Genomic DNA, 24,285 nt, shown 5'->3' with positions numbered 1-24,285 from the left:
TTATAATGAACTGATACAAAGCAAAGTAAGAACCATAGAATTTTGTACAAAGCAATAATTATTATTATTATTAATAATGTACAATTATTAACAGTGAATGACTTAGTTATTCTCAGCAATACAAAGATCCAAAATGATTTCAAAAACTTATGATGAAAATACTATCCACCTCCAGAAAAAGAATTGATAAACAATGCGTGAAAACTTTTTCATCATTTTTCTTAGCTTCCTTTTTGCAACCTGACTAATATGGAAAGATTTTTTACATGACTTCATATATAGAACTGATAACATACATGTCACTTGTCTTCTCAATGAGAGAGGGGAAAACCAGAGGGAGGAAGGGAATCTGAAGAGAGGGGATTTTGGGGAGAAGAGCAGCCTATCCTGAGGGATAAGGGACCTCCCTCAGGAAGAACCAGTGACCCAGTGGGGGCCACGGCCCTCCCCACAACTGCCAGGGAACCAGTGACAAAAACAACCTCCTGGATGAGCATCCTGTTAAGATCCTAAGGACTCCCAGGCCTAAGGGTCAGAATAAGAAGGGATCTCCAAAATCAACTGGGCCAGTCTCTCATGGAGTGTGTGGGACTTGTCCATGGCCAGGGATCTGACAAAGAGAAGAGCAGAGATGGAAACTCAAGCCCCCGACCCTTGAGATCAGAGATGCTGAGCCAACAGACCCCCCCACCATCCCAAGTTACCACATTCGAACCCCACACTTTACAGAGGAGAGAGGCAACTTCAGCCTAGAGGGAGAAAATGACTTCCCCAGATTCAGAACTAGTTGGTATTTAAGCTAAAGTCAGGGGTGAGAAGAGCAGGAAGGGACCCCGGGGGATCCCCAAAGCCAACCCCGGAAAGATGAGGTGAACTGACCAAGGGGACCCAGCTATAAGTGGATGACCTCACATCCTCTTTCCAACTCTAGAGCTCTACAATCCTGAGCATTTATAAATAGTTTAAGGTTTGCAAAGCACTTTACAAATAACTCATTTCAAAAGTTTGGGAGACAAGTGATATAAATATCCCCATTTTACAGATGAGGAAACTGAGGTTTGAAGTTCAAAAGTAGAAATATTCAAAGATAGAAACAGCTGAGAATTTGGTTCAAAAAAGTTGGGAAAAGGGAGACATGTCAGTCAGATATATGTAACAGAACTAGAGAGCAAAAAAGAGAAATTATTAGGCAGGCATCCATACATAATTATGAATTTCATGTAATTAAGCACCCAGCTAATTTCATTACTTGTTTATTTACTGATTGCTTATTTAATTTATGTGCTTTTCCTAAATAACCATCTTAAAAAGCCCCTCCAGTCAATAAATGCCCCTTCCTGCCAATGTGCCTAAAGGCACCCCCGCCACGTGGGGCTCTGAACATTCAGGGTGTTCTGGTCCAAGAGCGGCTGCCCAGGGGCTAAATGAGTGACTGGGGAGAAAAGTCCAGGGTCTGTGAGAAAGCAATGGCTTGGCAGGGTCAATCATGGGCTTGATCAAACGTATGCTCACACACAAATACATGCATGTGCTCACATGCCACACCCACAGAGCCAAATGTGCCAAGGAATATCTGCCCTTCAGGACAATCTCAAGGGGGAGGGGGGCAGGCGCCACTCAGGCCCGGCTCCCCATCACCTCCAGCATGCCCTTTGTCATCCAGCCCCTTCCTTCCTCTGCAGTCTTCTCCCACCCCCATGAGCCGGCGCCCTGAGCCACCCCCCCCGACCCCCTCCACCTTCCCCCTTCTCCAAGAAGCCTCTCCCTCTTCCTTGGAGGATGTGCCCCCTCCCATCTCCAGATAGCCCCTTTCCCTTCTGCCTGCCCATCTGTAGACGGGTAGCCTGTCATCTCCCCAATAGATTTTGAGGGCATGGTTGCTGTCTTCCTCTGTACCCCCAGGTCTGGCACTCCGGAGGTACTTCTGCCTCTCAGCCTCATCCAATCCAGTCCCACATCTCATTTCACAGAGAGGGACGCTGAGACTCAGAGACCCAACATGGCTGATAATCCATTCCTACGTCCCTTGATCCGGTTCCTGCTCCACGGCCCTCGTCCACACTGGCTTGAGCCAATCTCCCAAGGTGATCCAGAGAGGAGACCTGGCTGCCCTAAGTGCTAAGTGACGAGGGCCCCACACCAAGGGAATGAAGGATGTGGGTGAGGAAGAGCCAGAAATAAGGGACCAATCTTAGCAAATGCCCGGTGTTGGGCTCCTGGGCCCCCGAGGCCTACCTCCGGTGGGCACACTCCAAAGCTGGGTCGATGCCTGCCCGTGGAGGAGGGACGCTCACTCCAAAGGGCCTCCCCACCACACACGCAGGGGGCTGCCTCAGCCCAAGTCCATGCCAACGCCAGGCTCTTTATGGACAGGTACTGCCACTGTCAAAAGGCAGCAGCAGCTCCTCTACCCTCAGACAGAGGCCACACAACTACCACGACCCTCATCTGCCAAAGAGGGCAGCCAGGCTGGCATCAGCAGAAGCAGCAAGCCAGATTCTGTGGGGTCAACCAGAGGGAGCCAAGAGGGAGGGGACACCCCCAAGACACAGCCTCTCAAGGGACAGAGGAGCCCCCCAGGATGCAGAGGTGTGGGATGTGAAAGCAGCACGGGTCTGGTGCTGGCGTGTCTGTCATGGTGTGACCGTATTTCCCCTGGGCATGATTAGGAAGATGGGCCTGCAGGGCCAGACGCTCTCATCTGTCAGCCTGATTGTGCCGCCGGCCATTGGGAGGGAGCTCATTAATTACCGTCATTTTAGAATGACCACAGGAGATCCTAGATGGCAGGAGGACCCTTGAGGCAGTGGCAGCCTCAGAGACCCCCCCCCCCAGCTGTCACGTGGCATGGCTGGTCCTCTTCCTCCTCCAAATCTGGGAGTCCCCTGCCCAGTCAACTTTAGGATTGCCAGCCCCCAGCAGCCCCCTCTCCATTAACCCACTGCATGGAGCTCCCATAAAAACATACTGGTAAGAAGGGGGACTGCGACCCCCACTTTACAGAATGGGGGGACTGAGGGGTGACGATGAAATGATAGGAGGAAACCAATTTAGAAGGATTTTACTCCCATCACTCAAAAGCGTAAAAGAGCTGCTCTGGGAGGTGGCGGGTCCCTGACCTGGAAAGAAGGATGGCGAGGGTCATGAGTCTATTTTGTGGGTGAGGAAAGGGAGTGAGGGTGACTGGAAGGTGCCGCAGACCTGCGCAGCTTTGGATCCGACGTCACAGGGCTTTGTAAACCTTGGAGCACATGCACGCGCGCGCACGCACACACACACACATATCACACCCACTTACCCCACACACACACACACACACATCCTCCAACCCCTGGACCCGCTGTCCTCACATATCAAAATGGTGCCATGCCAGACAGGACACTAAACCTGGGAGTCCAAAGGATCCCAGTTCGAACCCTGCCTCCAACACTTAGTTGCTGAGTGACCCTGGGCAAGTCCCATGCCCCCTCTCAGACTCAGGACCCCTCCCCATCTCTACTACAGGGGTGAGCTGGGAGAACAGAAGGAGCAACCTGGGCCTGGCCTCCTCCAGACCACAGCTCTGACTTCCATTCAGCGATGCCTCCGTTGCCAGGGCCCCGGCTCAGACGCTCACCCTCCGTCACCTTGGCTAAGTCACTTACGGCTCTAAGAGGAGGATGCCAGACCACAGACCCTTCCCATTCTACACCTAGGCTCGCGCAGTCCTGCATCTGACCCTGGGGCTCAGTGCCTTCATCTGTAAAATATGAGGGTCAGCCCAGACGGCCTCTGAGGTCTCTTGTCCCTCCAAGACAATCCCCCTTCTCTGCAGAGGCCAGGGGAGTCAGGGGCCAGGTCCCTCCCCAAGGCTCAGACCCTCCCACCTCATCCTTGCCTCTCCCTCCACAGCAGGATCAGCTCCGGGGTCTTCAACCTTAAAGGGGGGGGGGGGCTGGACTTCCTCCCCACCCCCGCCCTCTCTTCCTTTAAACTGTGATGGATCTGTCAGCAAAAAAAAAGCGAAGCGCTGGCAGACAAAAAGGGCCTTTGTAGTCCTCCGGTGGGGCGGCCACCAGCGCCACAAGCAGAGAAGTCCGCCACCGGAGGGGAGCCCCCATTAGGGCTGAGACACGGATGGATGAGGAGAAAGGAAGTCATGCACAGACACACAGAGACACTCACCCCCACGTATGTACACACTCCCATACACAGACACACAGACACACTCACACACACACTCAGCAGTCAGTCCCAGGCTCAAAGGCAACACAAAACGCCTTCTTTGGAGGGTGAGGGAGGAGGGGGCCAGCAAGCGAAGAGGAAACCACAGGCTGCCAACACTACTCCTCTCCCCGGCGCCAGGATGGGGCTCGGACCCCTGGCTCTTCCCTCCTCTGATTTTGCAACTGATTTGTGGGGTAGTCTGGAGCAAGCTACTGAGTAGTTGTTGTGTGTGTGCATGTGTGTGTCTAAGTGTGTGCATGTGTGTACACATGTGTGGATGAATGTGTTGCCTGGACTGCACAGCACCGGCCCAGTGGCCCCTGCGGTCCCTCCTGGCCCAAAAGCACGGCAGTCACACAGGCGCTGGGCAAGACTGTGGAGCTGCCAAGGCCCATCTCAAAGACCATTTTGGGGGCACTGCCCAATGCCCCTGCGGGTTAAAGTTAGAGGCCTTCAGTAGTGGTGGTGGCTCCAGACCGCCCCGGGCGGCCTCTGATCTGCTGCTCCCTTGGTGGAGGCCAGGCCTCTGGGGCTTCGCCAGGCTTTATGGGAAGTCAGGGACAGCCAGAGGAACTGGGGGAGGCGGGAGGGATCAGGTACCACAGCCCATCCCTTGCATCCAAGGGCTGTACGGAGATCTCATTACCCAGCCCAGGAAGGCCCCCAGGCACCAAAGTGTTTATGAGGCCATCTACAACCAAGCCGGTGCCAATGGAGCGGGGACTAGCGGAGCAGGTTGTGGTACATGAATGGCACAAGATATTCTTCCAGAAGAAAAACAAATTAAAAGAATTCAAGAAAACAGGGCAAGACTTAGATGAGCTGATGTCGAGTGATAATGTTTGTCCTTGGTTCTCCAAGAAGACATGACACCAGGGAGGCGATGCCTTGACAAGCATGTGAATTGGACTGGGGGGTTGGGGGCTGAGACCCCAGCCTCACTTTCTCCTCCACAGCCATCTTGGACCAGTGCCCAGATATGAATCAGAACGACTGGAGTTGGTCCTGGAAGTGAGGAAATCAGGGTTAAGTGACTTGCCCAAGGCCACACAGCTAGGTAATTATTAAGTGTCTGAGGCCAGATTCGACCTCCCATCCTCCTGACTCCAAGGCCAGTGCTCTATCCACTGTGCCACCTTAAGCATGTAAATTTAAGTACAATAATGAAAACAAAAAAGGATCAGGCCTAGATAAAGTTATGAGAAAAGGAATTTCCCCTTCTGTGGAGGTGGGGGGCTACAGGAGCAGAATAGGGCTAGTTCTCTCAACTCTGCTGAACCACTGAGGTCCTTCTTTTCTCCCTTTGTCTTAAGGAGTGGCTCTAGGCAAGAGAAAAGGAAGGATACTTGAATGAGGAAGACCATGGGCCCTGAAGGCCAAAGAGACTCACCCAAGGCCAGCCAGCCAGGAGGTTACTGAAGCAGGACTGACAAGGAGAAAAGGCATTCTGGATTTGTCTGGGGTTTTTCCTGAGGGGAGGGCAGCAGGGGTATGAGGAAAGTTCCAGACTGCTAAGCCTCAAGTCTTCATAAAACAGATCAGAAAGGCTGTTCTGGCCCACCTCCCCCTCCCCCCAATAGAGGGGTCGAGATGGTTTCAGCCTCCGTGGCAACCCCATCTAGAGGTGAAGAAAACCAAGGCCCAGACCGGTCAGTCGACTCAGCAGGATGGTTCCAAACCCAGAATACTTTCCCCCACACTAATATTACAAGGGTCAGAGAAGTCCCCCTCAAACAAACAGCTATCATGCCAGGTCCTCTTCTAGGAGCTAGGGACCAAGGTAAAAAGACCCCCTCCCAAATTTCTTCACAGATATGAAGGGGGGGCTCAGGGTTATCATCAGGTATCATCAGACTTTTGCAATGTCTTCAATCAGGTTGTTTTTTCCCCTTCTTTCTTTCTCTTAAAAAAAATTCTTTGTTCTAAGGGACCTCTTCTTTCTGAGGAGAAGGGGAAACTGAGGGGATGTAAACATCAAAACATGCCAAGAAAATGCTTTGTTTTGTTTTTTAAATCAACCAGTCAGAGGCTCGGAGATGTCGGGCTGGATGGGTCTCATGGTCCTCTCCATGAGGGAGGGAGAGATGCAAGGCCAGAGCTGGTAAGTGACTTGCCTCCAGGACCCCTCAGACATTGGATCTGAACCCAAGATCTGGCCCATGGCCCTCAAGACGCTTCTGGCTCAGGTGGGCACTGGGTAGGGGTGAGATAAGGAGGAATGACTTTGAAGGACAGCAGGAGTGAGGGTCGGGGCAGGGCAGGTCTGGCCAGCTGGACAAGCTCCACCCTGCTAATCTCCACACACTCCCCAGGGCTGGCGGGCCAGGGCGGGCAGCAACAGGCAACTGTCTCTGGTGCCAATGGAAAACTCTTTCCTGCAGGCAGGGGCCCTAAGACCTGTACTGACTTGTGGGGTGAGGATGGCCTCCCCGCTGCACCGGGAAAACAGCTCCTGCCCCAGCCTGATGACTCCCAGATCTACCTCAATGGGAAGAAGGACCTGCTTTGCCAGGGACCAAAGGCCTTCTGTTCAGGAATCCCAGAGCAACTGGCCTCCGTGCCACTCGGGAAGCCCAGAGGATCTAGGCCTAGAAGGAAGGCCCCTTCTGGGCCACTGCAACCCAGTCCTCATTTCTGAGAAAACACCAAGGTCCCAAGTGGAGTTCAGGGTTGGAGGTGAGACAGGCAGGACCAGAATTCAAATCCAGGCCAACTCCTGATCCACGGCTTTCCCACTGAGACAAGCGGCCCCATCCCCATTTCTTCCATCTTCTGCCCCATCTTAGCCAGTGTGGGTGGAAGAGACAAGTGAGGAACAGACCCTAGGGCAGGAAGGTGGGAGATGAGAAGAAAGGGAGGGGTGGGGAAAAGGTGTTTTGTTCTGGGAGGTCCGAGAGGGATGGCAGAACAACTGCCAAGCAGCCTGACGGCCTGGGACCGCCCAGAACAGGGGCCATGAGGGAAGGGAGACGGCTCTCCCTGGGGGCTCCAGGCCTGAGTTCCAGCTTGGTGGGGTCTAAGGGACAATGCAGGGCCTTACCTGGCTTTCCACCAGCACAGAACAGTCAGGTCTGACTGGCCTTGAGCCACCAATTAACCAGAGCCTGAAGGCCCTTCCCTTCAGAACCCAGGCCCCCTCCTGGGGCGGGGGGCAAGAAGGCCTGTCCTTGGACTCAGGATCTCCAGTGACCACAGAAGGGTCTCTGAAATCTCCTCTGGCCCCAAGAGGCCGGGCTGATGACCAGAGACCTGTGCAGAGGAAGCATGGAGTCAGAGGCTCTGGGTTCAAATCCTTGCTCTGACACTTGGGACCTGGGTAAACCTGGCATGAGTCAGTTTACCCCATGTAAGATCTGTGTTGGAGACGATGACTGAAAAGTCCCTTCCATCGCCAATGAACAATATCCTGGGTTGCATCCCCTGCCCGGACCTCAGTTTCCTCCTCTGTAAAACGGCCTTTCCACGCCAGGCCGATGAGCTGCAGGCTGAGGATGCCAGGACAACCTCCTCCAGGTGCCCAGGTTAATTAGTCAGGGACTAAGACAATGTCCGGACAGAGTCCATCCCAGCACAGAGTCTGGCTTCCAAACGTGGGAAAGACGAGGCCTCCCAACTCTGGGCCCGCCTCCATGGCCGGGGGCAGGAGTTGGGCATCAGCCTCTCTCAGCAGCTGCTCTAGACCAAGTTAGGCTTGGCAATGGCAAACGAGTCAGGGGTTTGGGGAGGGGGCTGGGGTACTGTTTTCATTTTTATCTAAGACCCGAAGTCTGAAGTCTAAGTCAGAAGACTTGAGGGTGAAAACTTAGCTCAGTACAATGACCCTGGGTACCTCCTCCCCCTTGGGCCTCAGTTTACTTTCTTGTAAAATTCAAGGCCTGGATTCCATGGTCTCTAAGGCCCCATCCCTTCCAGCTCTGGAGGACACTTAGAAATGAAGCCAGAATGGACTGCAGAGACCACCTTGGGCAACGTCCTCATTTATCAGGGGGAAACTGAGGCAGCGAGCTAGGAAGTCAATGGGCCGAGGTCCAATGTCCACCCCAGTCCTGACTTCAGAGACCATGTTCTTCCCAAGATGGGCAAGTCTGAAATCAGGAGACCTAAGACACAGTTCAGAGGGTGTCATTCTGGGGACCCTCCACAGACATGCCTGCCCCTACAGGGACAGCCACCCTGGCCTGAAGACCTTCCTGGAAGCGATCGGGCTCCTGTGGTGCAGACGGCAGAGGTTCAACTAACATCCATCCTCAAGCTGCCTTGACGCTTCCACCCCTGCCCTGGGCAGAGGTCCATCACCATCCCAGCCACCTCCTTTGGACCTTCCCGGGCTTATATCACCATCCACTCTGAAAGGTGGGACTCGACATGAAACCTGGATTCTAGATGTGGCCTGACCAGGGTAGAACCAGGGCTTCTTAATAAGATATAAAGGTCAGGAAAGGTTCTTGATCTAACCTGAAAGTCCTCCCCAACACTGAGCATCTACAGAAGCCCCACAAGGATCCCTGGACATTCAAGCTGGCCATTAATAAACCCAGAGATGATGTTTTGAAGCCATTCTAAGGCCTGCAGGATCTACTCTGAGAGTCACCATCTTCCAAAGGAGGTACCCCAAGGGGGGTGGGCACTCTTCACTGGGTACTCCCATTTAACTAAAATGAGAACAAAAGTAGACCCCAAAAGAGAGATGGGACAGAACCTCCACCCTGCTTTGCAGAGAGAAGGGACTATGGACAGGTTTCCCTGCATGCTAATGGAATGTATAAGACTAAGAAAAATAACAGGATAGATTTCTGCAAAAGGAAAGAGAAAGAGTATGTTGAGAAATGGAAGCAATGTAAAAAACAAGAGCTAACCAAGCGTTATTAAAAAAAATAAATAAAATTCATTATGAAAGAGTGACAAATGAATGACCTGCCTGACTCCCGATAAGGTCACCTACCTAGATAGGTGGCAACTCCCCTGCCTCTGGAAGCTTACTGTGAAGATGGAGATTCCTAAGAAGAAAGCAAATCCAAGCACAGTTTTCTTCTGAATGTCTCTCTCTCCCCTCTGTCCCTCCCAGCCTGCTCGCAGTAGAGCCAGCCCAAGGTCATCAGCCCCAGTCCCAGGCTGGCATTACCAAGGTCTCTCCCCTTCATCCACATCTTCACCTGCCTGATCGATTGTCCTCAAAAAATGGTGAAAATTTAAAAACCACACCTTCAACAGGTCCCCACTGACTGCAGGATAAAATGTTCCAGACCCCACCACGCCCTTCCTCGGGGTGCTTGCTCAGCCACAAACCCCCTCCCCAAACCATCCCTTGCTCCTGAAAAGTGAGCCAATCTCCTGCATTCACCACCAAAACACAAAATCAATCAATCAATCTCTGGAATGCAGCATCATTATGTAGTCTTAGATGAGGGTGTCTAGAGAGAGCTGGGCTCAGTGGTCACCACTTATTGTCAAGGATTTTTATTTTACTTGTTCATGGGCACATCCCCCACATCTGAAACTGAGAGTTCATTGAGGGCAGAGACCCTCTGTTTCCTCCCCTGTAAAATGGCATTCAGCTTGGTGGAAAGAGAGTCAAGGTAGTGGAGCACAGTGTTCGTATAGAGGATTTAGAGTGGAGAAAACATGAGTTCAAATCCGGCCTAGGCTATTCTGCAAGTAGGACGTGTCATTTATTCTCTGGGACCTCAGTTTTTCATCCTACAAACGAGAGAGTGGGGACCACGGGGGTGGAGTGCTACAGACACTCTCAGATTTTGTTGCTGTGTGTTGATTAGTTTTGCTATCTGCTTTTTTTTTTCACCATTTTTAAAATGCTCTGTTGAGTTGGTTTGCAAGGTCTGGGAGAAGGAAGGGGCAAATGCAGAAAGAAAGGGGATGGGGAAAAGTTAACAATAAAATTTATAAATAGGAAAAAGGGAGGTGCAGGGGCAACTAAGTGGCTCAGGAGATAGAGCACAGTCCCTGGAGTCAGAAGGACCCAAGTTCAAATCTGACATCAGACCTTAAAACTAGCCTGCATAACCCTGGGCCATTCACTCAACCCTGACTGCCTCTAAAAATAAAATCCCCCCCAAACAAAAGGAACGGGGTCTTGAGAAAAGCTTAATATAGCAAACAGCATGTGGGCAAAGAGAGGAAGGGCGGGCATTCCCAGAAGGGGGGACATTCTGGGCAGAGACCCCGAGACAGGAGATGAGAGTCATAATGAGGAGTGGGATCTTTGAGGTGGACCTGCGGGGAAGGGCATGGGTGGCGGTGAGGGGGTCCCAACCCGTCTGGGCCTCAGTTCTCCCCTCTAAGCAAGGGGGAGAACCACCTGGGGCTTCATGAAGCCAGTGAGGGGAGCCTAATAAAAAATGACTGCCGGCACCCTGCCAAGGCGCAAACGCTCTAGAAACGATTACTGCCAACAATAGTCCTCATCCTGGAAAGCAGCCAAGGCGTCCAACCAGACCAAGGGGGCCTCCCAGGCACACCTGCCCCCCCAGTCCCCCCCACCCAGGCTGAGCCACCAGCCCTCCCTGCAAGGGATCGTCCGAGGAAAGGGCTGTGTTGGAACAGTGTGTGCGAGTGTGAGAGTGAACCTGTGTGCGACTGCGTTTGGAGGGAGGTGAGTCTGGGAATGGGTGTGTGTGAGTGTGAGGGGTGTGTGTGTGATGTGTGACTGTGCGACTGTGTGGCGAGGGTGAGTGTGAATGTGTGGGTGTGAGTGTATTGTGTGTGAGATGTGTGTGAGGTGTGTGACTGTGGCGGGGTAAGGGTGAAGTGTGGATGTGAGTGTTGTGTGTGCAAGATGTGTGTGGTGTGTGTATGAGTGTGAGGGTGTGTGAATGTGTGGGTGACTGTGGCAAGGGTGTGAATGTGTAGGTGTGGGTGTGAGTGTATTGTGTGTGAGATGTGTGTGAGGTGTGTGTGAATGTGTAGGTGACTGTGTGGCGGGGTAAGGGTGAAGTGCGGATGTGAGTGTTGTGTGTGCGAGATGTGTAGGTGTGGGTGTGTTGTGGGTGTGAGATGTGTGTGTGTGAATGTGTGGGTGACTGGTGTGGGCAAGGGTGAAGGTGTGGGTGTGAGTGTGTATATTGTATGTGCAAGATGTGTGTGTGAGAGTGTGTGGATGTGTGGGTGACTGAGTGGCAAGGGTGTGAATGTGTAGGTGTGGGTGTGTTGTGTGTGTGAGATGTGTGTGAGATGTGTGTGAGGTGTGTGTGAATGTGTGGGTGACTGGCGGGGGCAAGGGTGAAGGTGTGGGTATGAGGTGTGTGTATGTGAGGGGGGGGCTAGATGCCAGGAGCTGCACCCTCAGCGGCAGCCTGAGAACGTGATTTTAGGGAGATCAAACGCAGCTAATCTCAGCCCCTGACGGAGGCTAAGGAAACCACTCTCCTTTCATTTAGAAGTGGGAGACAGAAACGAGCCACCCAGGCCCCAGCGCAGCTTTGAGGGGTCCGCAGGGAGGCGTGCTTCCGGGAGCACCAGATTTTATTTAATAAAATGTAAAAAGCACTACTACAGCTCCCCCGCCATGGTCTGAGGATCCTGACTTCGACCCCATCACAGATGATTTCTCTGCCGGGGGTGGGGGGACATCCTCTCAGTTCTTTTTAACAGAGAAGTAATTCGAGACCCAGAGGAAGGGGTCCCTAGGGCTCCTGAAGAACTAAGGGGTGGAGTTGGGATCCGGGCCCAAGTCTGCCAACCCAACCCCCTCACTGTGCGTGGTCCAGCCCAGCCTGACCCAAACAGGAAGCCCCTCTCCCACAGACTTGACCTTGGCCTCAAGCCAACCCCTCCAGAGGAAGCCCACCCCATTTGGGGCCAGTGATCATTATCCGGTAGGTTTTCTTCACACTGACCTCTTGGTACCATCCACCCGCTGGTCTGGGTTCTCTGCCCAGTGAGCTCAGGATGGGCACGGTAGAGAAATTAGGCTCTATTCATACAGAACTCCATTTGGGTGAATAGAGCTTCATTTTGAGACTACAAATGACTTGGCTCATCAGTCTCCATTTTAAAGAAACGCTTAGGAAGGCCTAAGATTTTTAAATTAAACACAGATATCTCTCTGTGCACAGTCTCACTATATTTATCTTTTGAAGCAGAGCAAGCCTTGCATTTGTGTCCATTTTACATCACACCCAAGAGCTCTTGGGCAAGTCATTATTCTGTTCTCTGAGACCATCTCCCCCCCACACTCAGGGTCCCCTCTGTAAAGGACCTAGCTGGGCGCCTCTAGGGCCTCGGACTATTAGAAGATGGCTATCTTGTCCAGATGACACCCGGCCCCCCACCCCTCCCCCGTGAATCACCCCCACTGCCCCCGGTCTACTCACACCACACGATCTTGAGGGTCATCTCCAAGCCTGCAGTCCCAAATCCAGCAAATGGGACAGGGAGCCTGGGCCAGCTCTGGCCCTGCCCACTCTTCATCCACGTCAGCCCCCTCCCCCACCCGCCTGCAAAGCCACAGGGCCCTCACCAGGGTCCAAGAACTACCAGCCCAACAACCCATTTCCTGACCTTGGCTGAGCAGTCACGTTTCCCATGGTTTCACCGGTACCTCGCAGGCAGCCGCCGGCCTGCCGTTAATCCTATCTGTGCCCACAGGCCTCTTCCTTCCCTGGCTCTCCCAACGGCCTCCTGGAGAAGCCCAGGCGGAAAAGCAGGGGGGCCGGGGCTAGACCAAACAGCTGGAATCTCTGTGACCAAGGCCCCTCTCCCCTGGCCCATGGGGTCCCCTGAATGCCAGAGCTGGGGAGAACACACAGAATAATCCTGGGGCAATGAGGACCCCACCCCCAGAACAGAGGCTCCCAAGCAAGTCTAGGGAAGGTGGCCACGAACGTCCCCTAAGGTGGGCTTTCCCTGAGTCAGGGAGCCCCAGGGTCTGCAGGGCCAGCCTGGCCAGGAGGCAGTTGCAGCCCCCCGGGGCCTGAAGCCTGGGGTCCTAGGGAGGGAGCCCTTCTCAGAACAGCTTTAAATGCATACAGTGAATCAAAGCCCTTTGAAGGAGATCGATTCTGTAAACCTGGGACCCTAAAGGTGAGGTCCATGGCGTCCGGTTTAGCAGCTGTGGATCTGGTCCAAGCACCTCTTAAGAAGCTACCAAGTGAGGCGGTGTCTGAGGCTGCATTTGAACTCAGGTCCTCCGAACACCTGCTACACCAGCCAGCGTTTCTACAGCGCTCTAGGCTTGGGTGCTTTACAGATGGGGACACTGAGGCAGACAAGCAGGGAGTCACTCGCCCAGGCTCACCCAAGTTGCCTCACACCTCAGCCCAGATCCCTTTCTCCAGGGGAAGGCAGCGAGGCCATGGCCATCCTTGAGCCTCGGGCCCCTTCCTGCTGCCCACTCCCCCAAACCCAGGACAGTCAGGAGCAGACAGGTTCAGGCCTGTGAAGCCCAGATGTCCAGTATCACGACCGCAGGTCTGAGTCAAAGGCGTCAGAAAAGCAAACCCGAGAAACAGAGAAAAGGGAGTAGAGAGCAGGGAAAGAAGGAAGTCACCCCCCTTTGTACTAAGGAGCCAATAAACCCCCCATGGAAGTGGCAGGTATACAGCAAGGGTCTAATCCACGCACGCCTCCTTCTCTCCTTCCCTTCCAGCTGGAGCCAATGTTGTACAGGTGACCGACTCCCCACCCCCATCCCAGGTCTACCATGCTCCCTGGGGCTATGGAGTGAGGGGGGCAAAGTGGCCTCCGAATGGAAGGGGGTCCAGATCCTGGGGCTCCTGCTAATTCATGAGGCAGCTCTGGCGAGCAGCCCGGCCTCTCTGGGCATCACCTCGACAGACACTGCAAGGTGGGCACTGAAGGAACTGTCTCCTGGCCTAACGAGCTCCAGATCTGAAGATCACTGAAAGGAGAGCACAGCCGGGGGGTGGCGGTCTGTCATGAATGAGCCAACGCCGCCTTCTCTGTGGCCCTTCCCAAGCTCTCTACCCCAATGCCTCCACCTGCCTATGGGGGCCCCTTGGCCCCTCTGCCCCACGGGGGGTGGTCCTTGCCCCTGAGCTCCAAGGCTGCCCCTCCTGCCACTGCCCACCTCAGCTGCCCCCTTGGAGGTTCTGGAGCCAGACCCCGTGTCTCAGTGACCCTCTCTAGGCCTCTGAGGTTCTGCCTCATCCATCAGGGAGCCCTCAGCATCCTCGCTGCCTGAACCCTCCCACCTCCCTCCAGGCCCCGGGTCTCCCAGTGAACAAGGCCCTGGCTTCCTGGATAGGACGAGCATCTTCACTAAGTCTTCCTCAGACCAAAGAAGGCACAGGTCAAACTGCCTGAGACCCAATGAACCCCTTCCAGGCCACAACTAAAAGAAATAGCTTGGGAAGCGGGTCTGGGTTCAAATTCTGACTCTCCAACCATGAATAACTCCCTCCACCACTTCTCTGGGCCTGCTTTCTTATCTTTTCAGTGAAGAGGTGAAGGCCAGCCTCCTCTAAGGTCCCTCCAAGTCAGTTCAAGGCCCCGCTAGGGTCATGGGCACAGATGCAGAGATGGAAGAGGCCATCGGTCGTGGCGTCCAAGTCTCACAGAGGAAAGAGCTGAGAGCTGAGGGCACTGACCAGCCCAAGGTCACTCAGCCAGGAAGTGTCTGTGGCAGGACTCAAACCGACCTCCTTCCCACGTCACCTCCACATGGGCAGGGTGCGGAGAACTCCCTATCATCTTGCATCGGGGCTAGCCTCTGGAGACTTCCAACTGAGGTCAGACAGCTCAAGCCAGCTGCCAACCTGACCATCCAGGACCGGAGGCAGGCTCAAAGGAGCCCCCCCGCCACTCCATCTGGAGCCTAAGCATGGGGCTGGGAACCCACCTTAGCTGGGCCTCAGTGTCCTCATCTGTAAGATGGGAGAGGTCAGACTCCATGGAAGAGGAAGACAAAGAGGATCATTTTCTTGGCAGAGGTGCAGAGGGGCCGACCCCCCACTACAGCATCCTCCTGGGACCTGATGGCAAGCAGGTACTAGCCAAGAGGAGCCAATGCTCTGGAAGCTAACCAAGGAAGACGGCAAGACCCCATCTCCTAGGCCCTGAGGAAGGGCTGTGGGCCTCTTGGGAAGTGGGGAAAGGGGGGAGCTGGGGTGGTCTTGGCCAAATTCACATCCTAGGGTTAGAGGAAACTATGGGGTTAGGAATCCAGAGGTGGGGGGCAGCTAGGGAAACAGAGCACCAGCCCTGGAGTCAAGAGGACTTGAGTTCAAATCTGACCTCAGACCCTCAGCACTTACTAGCTATTGTTACCCTAGCCAAGTCACTTAACCTTGCAAAAAAAATAAAAAATAAAAATAAAGAATTACAGAGGTGACGGAGATCAATTATAAGATAATAAAAATAGCAGCTATCATTTTTAGAGGATTAAAATATACCGGACCCTTCCAACAGCTCTAGGAGATGGGCACTATTATTATTCTCATTTTTCAGCTGAGAAAACTGGCGAGTGGCGAAGCTAGCAAGTATCTGACACAGGATCTGAAAACAAGATCTCAACGGGCCACCCGTCATCCGCTTGCCCAAGGTCACAGAGGTAAGCATGTCGAAGGACCAGAATTGGAGCCTGTGGCCCCTCCCCCGCTCCAGTCTGAATTTCCCCATTCGCTGCTTCAGAAATCCCCAAGTGGAAGTCGGGCTCTCTTTTGCCACGGCCCGGCCTCCCCGTGGGAGGACGGGTTTGGGGGACATCGATCCAGGCCCCCCAGCCTCTCCAGAGACAGAACAGCAGGACCCCACCGAGGCAGACCGGCCCTAATAGTGTGCAAGGACGGCTCTGGTTCAGCCGGTAATGGAGCTTGTCACGCCGGCTGAGCAGTAAGACACAAGCCACTTCCCCCACGGGGATAGTGCATCTTCCTCACTGCATTACCCCAATCACAGAGATCACCGAGCAGCCCGCAGACCCCCAGGCAGGGCCATTTAGAAGCCATCACAATAGTTTATGTTTCCCTCTTAAGTGACAGCTTGGGCTCAGGGCCCCCTCACCACTCCAACCCACCCCTGCTTCTCCTGGAAGCCCCAGGAAGCAATCTCCCAGAGCTCACCAAGGGCCCCACTTACTTGGGAGTCAGCAGGAAGGGAAAAATTGGTTCTACTCATTCATGAAGGGCATGGAGAGACAAAAGGAGCCTGCGGTCCCCCACCTCTCCCTCCCCAGGGGCACCTGAAGCCATCAGGGAGGGTCCCTCTTCCTCCCTGGCTCTCCCTCTCAGCCTTCCCCAGGCCTTTCATAGTCCCAAAGCCTCTGAGGTTGGCAGGATCTTATCTGGTCATACATAATCTGCTCCAATCCTCCACCCCATCCCTGTGATTTTTGCAGAGGTCACAGGGAGCTGAAAGAGGAGCCTCAGGTTGTGATGCAAACCCCTTACCTACAGAGAGGAAACTGGCCCAGAGGAGGGACAGGACTTGTATAAGGTCACTAGGGGGATGACTGGAACTTGAACCCATCCCAGGATCACAGAGACAAGTGAAGAGAGCTCATTTTACAGACGAGGAAACGGAGCAACAGGATGTCCCTCAACTGAAATACCCAAGCACTGGCTGGGTACTTCAGGGATGCCCAGGGAAGGCCTGGACTAGACAGCCTCGGGGTCTCTCAAAGCCGGAGATTGGATAAAACAAGCCGAGAAAGGGAAGGTGCCCCCGAGCTCAGGTCACCCACCATACACCAGAAGGCCCTTTGAGGGAGTCTTAGATGCCAGTCCTTGGAGGGCTAAGGGCAGTCAGAAGGGCAATGCAGGGTTGGCTCCTCCCTTACCAGGCCTCAGGTGCTGGCACAGCCAGCCCAGAAAGTGCGGGCTTTCAGTGGTCTAGCTGGGCCCCGCGAGTCAGCAGAGAGGGTCAAAGTTTAACTCTGACCAATGTACCCCACAAAAATGGGGATCCCTCCCCCCTTCAGATCCAGCTCAAGCTCTCTTCTCCCCCCTCGATGCTGGGCCCCGTTCTCCTCTCTGAACTTCTGTGGCACCTGCCTATTTAGCATTAGTGTGCAGTGGATCTGGGTTCAAATTCCATCTCTGTCATTGTGACCTTGAGCAGGTCACACTTGCCTGTCAGCGCCTCAGTGCCCCCAAGGGAGCCGGCCCAGGCAAGCCCCTTTCTGATCCTGGGACCTCAGTCTCCTCTGTTGTAAAATGAGCAGGCTGGCCCCTCGGGTTTCTGGGGACCATCCTCCCAGTCACTTCATGGGTGTAATGGTCAGTCCCTTCAATCTGTGCCCAATACAGGAACCATGGTGGGGAGCAGGACCCTCTGACCCTCCTGCCCTCCTCTGGAGCCATTTGTGAGGAGCAGCATCCCCCCGCGTCCACCTTCCCATAAAATGGGACAAAGGAAAGAGCCCCCCCAAAAGATATTGTTCTCTCTCAAAGTTCCAAAACACCAAAACCATCACAGGAGGGGGCAGGGGGGCAGGACCCAGTCTGGGAATTAATAAAATGAGCCTTGGTCCCTGTTCTGCTGTGGCTGTCTGGCAGACCTCACAGGGGTCACTTGCCTGAACTGAGCCTCAGTTTCCCCACCTGTATAGCCAAGGGCTTGAGTGAGAAGAAGGATGGAGGGGAGAAAGAGGGAGAGAGGACACACCCAGCGTACCCCTGTGTGTCGACATGACCCAGACCCACAAGACCTGAGTGCTCCACTCACTGCCTCCCACACCACCCGGGCCGTCAGGAGAAGGCACTCCAGACAGCGGTTGACTTGAACCTCCAGAAATCCATCCTTTCTGGAGGCAGGCCGGGCTCCGCTCTCCAGTGAAGCGCACCATCACATGGTGACTCTTGGGCAGGGTGATGGCCGCTGGCGCAGCATGGTTGCTCCACAAAGACCCCTGGCCCAAACCTGACAGCCGCAGAAAGGTCTCTGGTCTGGCAGACTCCCAAGGCCACTGCCAGAGCCTGTCGTGGGGGGGGGATGCCAGTGAGTCTGGGGGGGGGGGGCTGGGTTCAGATTCCAGCTTTGTCCTCTAATGATGGGGGACCCTGGCCCTCGGTGGGGGGCGGGTCTCAGTTTCTCCCTCTCTAAAATGACTGCTGGAAGCCTCTGAGGTCTGGGTGACACTAGAGGAGCACCCCCCCCAGCCTCCAGATTCAGTAAAATGAAGGTACTGGGCAAGGCACAACCCAACAAAGACAAGGATGCCACCACTGCCAGTCCTCTGCCTCCATTTTAACTTAGGGGTTCCCCGGGTCTCCCCCCCCCACTCCCACTAGCCCTCCCTTGAGTTACAAAAGTGATTTCCCTAAAGCACCTGTCTGGCCATGTCCACCCCCCTCCACCCAGTAAACTGCAGGGGCAGGGGCTCCGCATCACCTCTAGGATCTGCAGGGCAGTCAGAGCCCCTCCTCACCAGTCCCCTTCCCCCTTTCCAGGCTTCTCTTACCCTTCAATCCAGGGACCCCGGCCTCCTGGCTGCTCTGTCCCTCAGCTTGGGGGCATCTCTTGGCCTGTCCCCCACAGCCCTCTTCATCCAGTGCCTTCCCTCTCTGGTTGATCCCCTCTGGTTGATAACCCTCTGGGGCTAGAGGGTCCAACTCCACTTTATACCAATGAGAATGCCCAGGGGCAGGAAGAGCAGGAAGATCTGCCTCCAGTGCCCACAAGTGCCAGATGATTGAAGGAGACCAGGAGGGCAGAATGGAGTGCCCCCCAGAGCGGGCATTCAACCAGGATCAGCCTATAGGGGGGGCAGGAGGAAGAGGCGGGGGGAAAAGAGTCCTGGGCACCCTGCCCATGGTCACAACCAGGTTCAGCTGCAGAGGCTTGGAAACCACCTTCATCAGCAATGAACGGAACTGGAGACTGGCTTCCAGCACAGCCACTGACCCCAGCCCTGGGCACAGCATCTAGATCTTTGCCAACCCAGTTGAACACATTTCTTCCAACTCTCCTCACCCCCTCTGCCCCCCTGCTGCTGAGGCACTATCCTGTGGGGCTGAGTGGTTCCCTACTGTCTAATTGTGGGTGTGTATGAGTGCGTGCGTGCGTGCGTGCGTGTGTGTGTGTGTGTGTGTGTGTGTGTGTGTGTGTGTGTGAGAATGTGGGTATATGTGGTTATGCATGGGTGTGGGGGTGAGTGTAGAGGTGCATAAGTGAGTGTGTGTGTTTATGTATGACTGTGCATGTGAGTGTGGGGGGTGTATGAGTGTGGGTATGTATGTGTGTGTGTATGTGAGTGTGGGTATAATGTGTGGAAGGTGGGAGGGAGGGCGAGAGAGGAGAGAGAAAAGGAGGAGGAAAGGGAGGGTGGGCGGCCTGACCTCTGGTCTCCATGGCAACCTGCTCCCCAGATAACTGGCTGGCTGTAGCCGGCTCCCGGCCCCTGGAAGCTCCAGGGCTGACCTCGGCCTGGAGGAGACTCCCGGGCCTTGGGGAGAAGGCAACTCAGACCTGGGTGTCCATCAGGAGAGGCCCCGAGAGGATGGTCAGGGCCACCATGGGAAGCTCGGCTGTCTCGCAGGCTGACCCCGGATCATCAGGGTGACCGAGAGGGGGCCAGAGGAGAATAGAGACGTGGGGGCTCGGTGCGGGCGGTATCCCCTGGCCACCCCCAGTGTCTTGGCTGGGAGCTGGCTGGAGACCTCAGACAGACCTCTATTCCCTCATCTGCCCAACAGGGCAGTTGTACCAAAGGGGTGGCCACACTTGTGTAAAAAAACAGAGAAATGCCAACTATTATCATAGTTCTCATTTAGGTCCAAGGCTGGAGGGGACACTGTAAGTCCAGCCCCCTCGTTCTACAGATGAGGAAACTGAGACCCGTGGGAGCCTTGCCCCAAGTCGCACAGTGAGGCGATGTCTGAGACGAGATGAACCCAGGTCTCCCTGCCTCCAAGCCCAATGCCCTATTTGCTACACTATTAGAATACTTTTTAAAGTATAAGACAGCCCACCTTTTGGAAAGCAGACTCTTGCCATCAGCGCCAGTCTTTCCACCCTGCCAAGACCTACATACCCATACTCACACACACTCACTTGAGGTCAACTGGCATCACAGAGCTATTAGACTGTCCCTAGCACTAAGAATAGTGGCAGTAAAACAGTAGGCGCTTAATAAGAGTTTCCTAGTTAATGGTCACTAGGAGGGAGCTGGGAGGCTGGGCAAGAATCCCCTCTAGTGCTGTGGGGCTCTGCCTGAAGACCTCCAGGGAGAGCAGCCCTGATGACGCCACTTTGGACTAGATAGAAAATGACCCTGGTGCCAACATGATGTCATCTCCCAGAGTGCACCTCTCCTGAAGGACAAACAGCAAGACCTGGGTGACAAACCAGGAGAGGAACCCCAAAGGCGCTGGCTAGAAGTCAGCAGACCCAGGGTCACTTCCCAGCCCAGGGGAAAAGGAGGGGGACATCAGCACTTATAGAGCACCAACTGTACTCTACAAGTAAAATCTCACTGAATACAACCCCTCTAGGAAGGAGGTGCAGTCATTACTCCAATTTTACAGTTGGGAGAAACTGAGGCCAGGGTCACATTGCTGATCTATGCCTAAGGCCAGATTTGAACTCAGGCCTTCCCAACTCCAGGACCATCAAGCGCCTCTAGACAAACCAGGTGTGCCCTCGAGCCTGGGCCAGGATCACCACAGCCCTCTCCAGTTATGTCCTCTTATGGCTCTAAGAACACTGCTCATCTTCGAAGCCTCCCACTATGGAGACCAGAAGCAAAGGAGGTCAGTCAAGCAAGGCAGGGAGCGGGTCTGTGGTGTCCAGCCCTGTGGCAGTCTTGGGCCCAAGGTGACCCTCTGACAAGAGTGGCAGCAGAGGCTCTACTTCCATGGAGCCCTGGACATCCCGCAGCAGGCCAAGCAGCCCGGCAGGCCAGGCACTGTCCGAGCCCCAGGCAGAGGTCAAGCCCGCTCCGGAGCCCCTCCCTTCACTAGGACAGAACTCCAGCCTCCACACTGCCCACAAGTACAAGCAGCTGGCCCTCATTTTCATCCTTTTTTCTCTTCCCACTGCTCTTAGCTAGACAGAGGGAAAGAATGTGGCCTGATAGAGAAAGGCGGGACTTCCCACCAGAAGCCTTGGTTCCCAGCCTTGAGAGTCTGAAAAGCAGAGACCCCCTTCCCCCCTACTCCCTGCGGCCCAGGACAAGATGCCACCGCTCATGGCGCCCTGCCTCCCCCCACACCCTGAGCCCCTCCTGAGCTTGGTGGACCCCCTCCTCTTGGCCTCTTGGCCTGGATGGCCAGCAGGGCCCTGCCATCTTTCCCCCAGCCCTCCCCTAGGTTTGCCAGGCACCCCCCCCATCCTTCCCTCCTCTCACTCACATACCTAACCTCTTGTCTTCACCTTTACAGCATTTCCCCAGTTACTGGACCTCAAGTTCAAAGTCAGCATTAATGAAGCCAACTTGGTCCTCCTAGGAATTCTCCCCAGGACCCAGCTTGGAAGGCTGGGCAGGCAGGGGGGTCAGCAGGGGCTGGAAGGGTTGCCTTTGAAGGGACAGCAAGGCAAGAGTGGGGAGGGGGAGAAGCCCCAAGTCAGCCAAGGACAGGCTTCTGCTCCTCATCCCACAGTCTGACCACAAGGCGACAAAGGTGGGCAACGGGACCCATCTGAGAACAACAGGGGAGTAGTCTGTGCCCAGTTGGGACATGTCAGCTATGAAACCCAACTCCCCAGCAGAATGGGGAGAGCACAGCCCCAGGGGTGCAGCAGGCCCGGTTTGGGTGGCCCTGGGGACCCTGTCCAGCCTGGGGCTCAGATCTAGAAGGCAGAGGACTCAAAGCTGCCAGGCCCCAGAAAGCGGGCCTGAGCCCAGTCCCACCAGCCAGAACCCAACTCCTCCTACTGCATGAACTGCCTCCAAACCCAAGGGCAAGCAGGTCTGCAACTGTAAAATGGGGGTAACAAGGCCCTCCCCAGAGCTCTAGGTGCATCCCAAAGGACCAGCCCACTCCTCTCGGCACTTCTGATGGGGTCACCCCTTAGAGCCCATAGAAGCAAAAATGCTCCCTATGGCCATTCCCTCATCTACAAAATGATGTGGCAGGAATGAAGCAGGGGTCCTTCACCTAGGGATCATGAATATGTTAAAAATATCTATGTTTATAATTTCAAGTATATTATTTACTTATATATTATATATAGTAGTATTATACATAATGTATTTAACATACAAAAAGCATTAGTTAAATAGATGCATTCTTGAATGTATTGTTAGATATTACATATTTTATTACACAAAGATATATACCTTTATATGTTACATAGCGATAACTACCTTTCAATATGGCCCATTTCCTTTGAAATTCTACATATCTTACTTATATTGCATTTAAAACCTTGGTTTTGAGCAGGAGTCTGAACTACAAAGCCCTGACTTAGCCTCTCTCTGATATTTCTCCTTGTCCTGAATCTGAGGGTTCTGAAGACCCACTGTGTGCTGAGCCCCCCATTCAAGGAGCTCCCCGCCCCAGTTCTTCCGCTACCTCCCTCCAACCCCCACTCCAGGACCCAACCCAGTTCAAGCCCAGAGTGAGCACTCATTCAATGCTCAGGAGAGCATCTTCCCATGCAGGCACCTGGCTTCCCGGGGGCTGGCTCTGGGCCTGGAAAGACCAAATCCAAGGCCACTCTTCTGGGTCCCTTTGCCTTTGTTCTCCCCTCTACCTGGGGAGGAGGGCAGAGGAAGGGGTGCAGGGCTGCAGGATTCAGTTTCATTTAGAGGGGCTTTCTGCTTCTGGCCTTGGGCCCAGAGGCCTCAGGGTGCCAGGCAGGCTGGGTTTTTGATAAATTGAATAACCAAGTGGCACATGGCATTTCCAAGTCTAGGCAGGGACTGAAAATTCAGCTCTTCCCCTTTCACAAAGGTGTAAGTAATAAGAGTCCTTGGGCTTGAACAGGGCTGGTCCTGGGGAGCAGGAGAGCCTAGGACAACAAGGCCCCACTGAGCAGAGGACTGACGCTGAGCCACCCATCCCAGACTCTTGGCCATTGAGGAAGGACGTCGGGGGCAGCTCTTTAACATCTGTTAAAGGATCAAAGCACATTATCCCAACAACCCCAAGAAGTAGATTATCATCCCTATTTTACAGGTGAGGAAACTGAGACTCAGCCGGGTTAAGGGACTTCTCAAAAGCTTGAGGAAATCATCTATTTCAACTTGCTTATTTTACACACGAGGAAAATGTGGCCCAGACAGATCAGCACACTTCCCCAGGGGTCACAAAGACAGCAAGTAGCAGGGTGAGATTTGAACCCGGGTCCAACTTAAAATCCAGCCATGCTCCTAATGCACCAGGCTGGATTCCTTCAGTGGGAGAAGCAACCTGTCCAGCACAGCAGCCCCCACTCCCCATCAGGCAGGCACTGCCCCGAGATTGCCCAGACTGGGGGGGGGGGTATCAGCTGAGGCAGGGCAGACCACAGATCATGGAGATGCAATTCTATCTTTGCAAGACAACCATCTGCCAAGTCAGTCTTTACTGGATCGATCACTCATTCATCCAGAGACGACTGGGTCCTGCCCACCAGACCAGGCCCAAGACCAAGGAGAACTGACACAAACCCAGGGCCCTGCCACTCCAGGAGGGGGGGTGAGCCCAAGCTCCCCATCGTCCCTGTACTGAACACTTCAAGGGAAGTGTGGAAGCCAGAGCTCCAAGCCTGGGCTCAGGAAGGCTCAAGTTCCAATTTTACCCACTATGTGATGACGGCTCATCCATAGAAAGAAAGGAGTGGGCCTGAGGTCCCCCAGTGACCCTTGGGGCTTCTTCCTGCCAGTCCAGGACAATCACGTCACCAGGGTGGAGCCCATGGAGAGGGCACAGGGGAGTGTGCTGCCCCAGATAAAGGGACACACTTGGAAAGTGCTCAGCAAACAGTGGGTGCTTAATTAAAGCTTATTCCTTTCTCTACATGGAGAGAAAAGGGTAAGTGACTTTTTTAGGAAGTCCTACCAGAGCAAGGCTCAAGATTTCAGAAGATGAAGGGCACCAAAAACACCAGAGAGGAAAAAAGGCTCTTTCCCACCTGCAGGGTTATGCCTCCTTCCTGTCCCCCTGCCCCCCCACCCGCACCAGCTGGCCCTGAGATTCAGAGCAGAAGGAGCAGCGGGCAGCAGGGTTGGCTGGGGAG

At 54.3% G+C, this 24,285-nt stretch overlaps 1 protein-coding gene across 1 annotated transcript in view; it reads right to left on the bottom strand.

Moving 5' to 3' along the window:
* Positions 1–24,285, bottom strand: part of NCOR2 (nuclear receptor corepressor 2) — a 302,271-nt gene that overhangs the window by 261,761 nt on the left and 16,225 nt on the right. The window lies entirely within an intron of this gene.

This window comes from Macrotis lagotis, chromosome X (genome assembly GCF_037893015.1).
Source record: "Macrotis lagotis isolate mMagLag1 chromosome X, bilby.v1.9.chrom.fasta, whole genome shotgun sequence".
Taxonomy (NCBI): Eukaryota; Metazoa; Chordata; class Mammalia; order Peramelemorphia; family Peramelidae; genus Macrotis; species Macrotis lagotis.
This window is presented reverse-complemented; position numbering and strand designations above follow the sequence as displayed.